We start from the raw sequence: 6,120 nt of genomic DNA on the forward strand, positions 1-6,120 counted from the left end.
CTAATCCCAGGTCTCCAGGAAACTCAGGCAAGGGATTGCAAGTTTGAGTTCAGCCTGTGCAATTTTATGACAGAGTGAGACCCTGTCTCAAAATAAATTTAAAAATTTTAAAAATGAATGAGGATGTAGCTCAATGCACAGATGCTGAATTCAATCCCTAGTACTTCTGTAAACAAAACTAGTATCATATATATATATATATATATATATATATATATATATATATATATTTAGGTAGAGAAGAAGAACGAATCTATGAAACTGAGGAAAGATTAACAGAAATTGTTCATTATGAAGCAGAGAAACAAAGACAGTACGAAAATTTGAAACTGTACAAAATCTGATCATTGGAACAGTATCAAGGTGTATATAACATATCTATCTGTATCTATATTTAGATTTCCAAAAGAGAAAAGAACGATACAGAGGCAAAAAAATTAATGGAAGCATTTTTACCAAATGTGGTTAAACATATCACATTGTCCATGCATGAATATCAACAAAACACAAATATAAAAATAAAAAACTATGTAAGTATATATGTTCAAATATCTGAAAAACAAGGTAAAGAGAGAACTCTTTAAAGCCTTTTGAGACTAAAGGGACACTGATGAGAATAACATCTGACTTCTCATGATAAATAGAGAAGACAGCGTGCCAATATGTCTGAAGTGCTGGGAAGGGGGCTATCACCTCAAAATTCTATAGCCAGTAAAAATACCCAAAAATGGAAGTGAAATACAACTTTTCATTAAAAATATTGATAGAATTCACTACCAGCATCAGAATTATAAGAAATTGTAAGCAATATTTTGTCAAGCTGTAGAGAAATTATAGCAGGCAGAAATTAGTATATTTAGGAAAGAATGAAGATGATCAGAAATTACAGCCAAACTAGGAAAATAAAATACTTATTAAAATTTCTTTAAAACAAAAGTAATGATGCATTTTGCTATTTATGACATATGTGGAAGTAAATTATATAAAAATCAAAACCACAATGTATGGGAAAGTAAATGGAATCAATCTGTCAGGAAGTGAAATACTAAAATGTGGGTATGATATAGAATGGCTAAATTATGGGGTGCACATTGCTCTCTCTAGAAGACCCATAAAAGTAAAAATAAAAGCAAGAACTATAATTAAAAAGCTAATAATGGAAATTAATTCAAATCATAGCAAGAAAGCAGGAACAAAGGAATCAAGGACAAATGGAATAAAAAGGGAAATGTTAGTCTAACATCTAACTCTGCTAATAATCCTGTGATATACAAATGTATTAAGCACTCCAGTAAAATGGAAACATCATAAGACTGGATTTTTAAAAATAAAGCTAAATCCTCATTTAAAAAGTTACATATAAATATAAAGATTTGAGTAGATTGATGATAAATGGGTTCAAAAATCATATACCATTTAAATAATAATCATGAGAATGAAGATATTCCTATGCTACTATGAGACAGTGAGACTTCAAGAAAAGAACCCTGACAAAATTAAAAGATACTTCAAAATAAGTAGGTCAGTTCACAAGAAAACCTTAAGTGTGTTTCCAGCTAGTAACAAAATGTAACAATTGAAGCAGTAGTCGACAGAATTAAAGAAACAGACAGGTCCTCAATTATGATTTCAAATTCCACATTCCCCTTGTAGTAGGTTATTAAATAATTAGAAAAAAATCAATAAAGCTAAAGAAGATTTGTACATTAGCAGCTAATTTGATTATCACATATATTCACTGATACCACACTGCTATGGTTTGGATCTAAATCGTTCTCCACAAGTCTCACGTTCAGAGATGGGGCTAGGGTGTGACCTGTAAAGGTGTACTCTTGTCCCTGGCTCCTCACTTCTCCCTCTGCTTCCTGTCTGTCATGGGCTGAACAGATGTGCTGTCTTCTGCCAGGCATTTCCACTGTGATATTGCTGTCCTAGGGCCAGCTGACTATGGACTGAACCCCTGCAAATGTGAACCAGATAGAACTCTTCTCCTTTCAGTAGTAAATGTTGGTATTTTGTCCCATGACATAAAAGTGGCTAATGCACACACACAACAAGTGCAGAATGTACTTTTTTTGAGACAGGGTATCCCCATGTAGTCTAGGCTAGCCTTCAACTTGCTGTGTAGTCCAGGCTGGCCTCAAACTTGGGGCAATCCTCTTGTCTCGGCCTCATGGTTACTGGAATTACAGGTGTGCACCACCACACCCAGCCAGAATGTACATTCTTAACAAGTACATTTGGAAGATTTATGGAGACATACCATGATCTGGGCCATACAAGACATTACAGTAAATTACAAAGATTTATAATAATACTATTATACTCTCTGACCCTCAACTGAATTAAATTAGAACTAATAAAAATGAAAATGTTTTCTAAGTAGACAATATCTAAATGTTTGAAAATAAACAATATTTAACAAATAATTTAAGAAATCAAAGAGGAATGGAAATATTATTCCAAGCTAAAGAATAATTAAAATACAAAAAAGAGTTGAGAAAAAACAATTAGGATGTAGCATGTACATGTAACAACTCCACATAAAGAATGTAATCATTATGTATTGTAAACATGTGGTAATAACAAATTAAAAATTTTAAATTTTAAAATAGTTAAAATGTACCATATCAAAACATACATGATGCAGCTAAAGTGTTAATCTGATAAAATCATAATTTTAATTCTTAGAGAAAAATGAAAGTTTAAAAGAATTGTATCTGTGCTTCTGTTTTAAGAAATTACAAAAACAACAATTTAAACACAATAAAGCCACAATAAAGAATAAGAATACTTCAGAAAAATGCAGTACAAAAAATATAGGAAGCTATAATTTCAGAAAAATAAAAAATCTCTAGTGAGAATAACCAAGAAAAATACTGAGGAAGAAGCAGTCACCATTACCAGAAATAAAAGTTAGCATTATTTAAAAATTGTTATAAGTATTACAAAGATATTATGAAAAATATGCCATTAAATTTAATACCTTAGATGAAATGGAAAACTCATTGAAAAACTCATTTTACTAAAGTTGGTACAAGAAATTGAAAATTTTAATTATTATTTTTTAAAATACTAAATTTTTATTGGTGTTCTTACATAAGGAAAGCTCTGAGCTCAGATGGCTTCAGTGGTGAAATCTATCCAACATTTAAAATAGAAGTAATTCCCAGCTGTCTTATTTCTGTAGTACTCCTATAACAAAATGCCACCGATTGGGCAATTTATAAATGAAAGAACTTTATTTTCCACAGTTCTAGAGGCCAGCAAGTCCCAGATCAAGGTGCCAGCCTTTCTTGTCTAGACATCACCCTCACCTGGCAGAAGGTGGAAGCTCAAAACAAAGCTTACACTGGTTCCTTCCTGTCCTTTCTGAAGCAGTAAGCCATCAGGAAGGCAAAGCACTTCATGACTCGGGAGCTGGGCAAATGGCCCCACATCTTAATGTCAGCCTCAATGAGGATTTTGTCTGTAAAGGTGAATTCAGGAGGATGTTTAGACCACAGTATTAACTTTAACTTTTTTAATGGATAAACTTAGAGAAGAGAAGGGACAATTTCTCAACTTACTTTGTAATATCAGAATAATCTTCGGCCCCATATCTGACAAAAGAAAATTTCAGAATACTCCTTCGTGTATTTAGATGTAAAAATTTGTAACAAAATATTATCAATTATTATGCAAGAATATATAAAAATAATGTATCTTATCTGAGTGAGGTTTAACACAGTCATGCAAGAATAATGTGATTATCAGCTTGCCCATTGCTGGGACAAAGTCCCGGCCATACACAACTCACAGGAGAAAATAGTTTATTTAGCTCACGATTTCAGATGTTTCAGTCCATCGTAGGCTGGCTCCAAGGAAGGTATATTGCTGAAGAGCATGATGGACCAAAGCTGTCACTACAGGGTGGCCAGCAAGCAGAGCAGAAAAACTCTACCAGGAAGAAACATAACCTCTGCAGGCCAATCCAGTGACCCACTTTCAACTGGGCACCACTGCTAATCAGCTCCTTCAGCTGTGGAAATCAGTGGACTCCTCCACCGATGAGACTGGCACCCCCATCACCTTGATGGGAGTGTCTTAATCCACTCAAGGTGACAGTTCAGCTTAACCATCACATTTGGCTCTACACTTAAACCTCTATCAATGTATACCACCATATTAAATAAGCCGTATAATTATTTCAATAGACATTGGAAAAAAATTTAAATTTATCACTCTTTACAACTAGAAACAGAACTTCTTCAATGTGATAAAGCATATCTAAAATAGTCTACAACTACAAAAGTAAAAATATCAAGTATTTTCACTTAAAATAGTAAACAAGAAAAAAAATGCCCACTCTCAACACTTCTACCCAAAATTTTACAGGCGACTTTAGGATATGCAACAAGGCAAGGAAAATGTAAGAATTGTTTTTAAAAAGCAGTGAAAACCCAAGGCACGTCAGAACGGGAGCATTCCAGGCTCAGCTCTGCCAGTGCGATCATGGAGCTCACTTGAGACAGCCCCTCCTGCTGCTCACACCCGGTTTCCAGAGCCTCTCCTGCTGGTTCTGGCCAAATTGCATTGAGTGTGTGTCTTCATTTGATGAAAACAAGGTGTTGCGCAGCCATTGGTACCTGTGTTGGGGAAACAAAGCAAAGAAGCTTTCAGCCTCAGTGGCAAAATCTTTCTCATGTGAGACTCAGAACTCTTATAGTCGTTTATGCCATCCCTTCTTCAAAGAGGAAAATCCAAAAAGCTGCAATCAAAGATCTCTTCATCTTACTGATAAAGTCACTAATAAGCCAAAATGTCTGTCAACATCAACCACAGCATTTCAGACCAGTTCTACCGCCACAAGAAGCTTGGTCTGACTGCCAAGGTTGAGGGTGAAAGAAATGGAATCAAGACAGTCACAGCCAATGTGGTTGACATCACAAAGGTGCATAAGCTGCCTCTGATGTATTTCACCAAATACTGTGGTTGTAAGCAGGTAGCACAGCCTCAGTTTGATGTAAAGAATGACTGTTACATTGTCACTCGATCTCACAAGGGAATAAGCCACAAGACATGTTGAATGGATTCCTAAAAATATCTGTTCTCAGTACCAAGTATGAGAATCCTAAAACATATCTGCACGGGAATCTGAAGAAGCAAACAAAAGGTAACTCTTGCAGAGGCTGCGGTCTAGCCATGCTTGACACTCATCATAAACTCTGCACATTCATAATCAAAAACTCACCTGGGAACACTGGTAGTGGTACAGGAAAGAAAGAAAAGGCAAAGAAAAGTAGAAAAGGCAAAGACAGGGAAAATGGCTCCACATCCAGCAGTGAGAAGCCACCCCCATCCAACAAAATCCGTCCTCCCCCTATGCTCTGGGAAAAGCAGAGGCTGACGACTCATGAAGGATACAACTGAGGATGCTCAAAGGTACAGAATGGATGAACTCGGTGTCCATGCCAAAGTCCTGACACTCAATGATGATTTGGAAAGAACTAGACAAGAGTGTGGGAATATCCTAAACAGGATATTTTGTTAGGAGACCGAATGAAGAGGGCGTTATTGACTCATCTGACAAAGAAATTGGGGCTGAAGCAGAAAGATTAAATCTAAAACCCTTGGGCCCTCTTCTTATGACTGAAGTTCTCTTTAATGAGATTAGAGAACAAATTAGGAAATACAGCTGCCACTTCCTATGATTCTGTCACAGCTAAAAGCCCAATGGTACCTTCTCCATGGTGTGTGCAGTGTATCGTGGCAATACACCCAGCTCGGCTTCTCTCCAATATCGCACATATCTTGAGGGAGATGTATGAGGTAGAGCTTTCAAAGGGGAGACCATCATTAGTGGGTTGAAAGAGCCTCTAAGAAGTACATTTCAAACGAAGGTGGCAAAGAGAATCACATCAAAGAGCCATTTATAAAATGCCTGAGGACAGAGGCAGGATCTTCTGGTGGTGAGGAAGGTGAGGACGAGAGCATTGAGGTGATGTATTTGAAGACTGCCAGTGTACAGAAAGTTGAAACTCTGAAGTCTGGTAACAAGGGCAGTGACATTGATATCGATGGCATTTAAAAGGATGGAAGCGACCTAGCTAACAGTGTAATGCTGCATATTGTTCTCCA

General features: G+C 36.2%; 1 pseudogene; it reads left to right on the forward strand.

The window, feature by feature from the left end:
• Window positions 1–4,780: 4,780 nt before the first annotated feature.
• On the forward strand, window positions 4,781–6,120 carry LOC101700153 (eukaryotic translation initiation factor 5 pseudogene; annotated as a pseudogene).

The sequence above is a fragment of the Heterocephalus glaber genome, unplaced genomic scaffold, assembly GCF_053883595.1.
Source record: "Heterocephalus glaber isolate CG9 unplaced genomic scaffold, H.glaber_assembly_v1.0 deba00001550, whole genome shotgun sequence".
NCBI classification, from domain to species: domain Eukaryota; kingdom Metazoa; phylum Chordata; class Mammalia; order Rodentia; family Bathyergidae; genus Heterocephalus; species Heterocephalus glaber.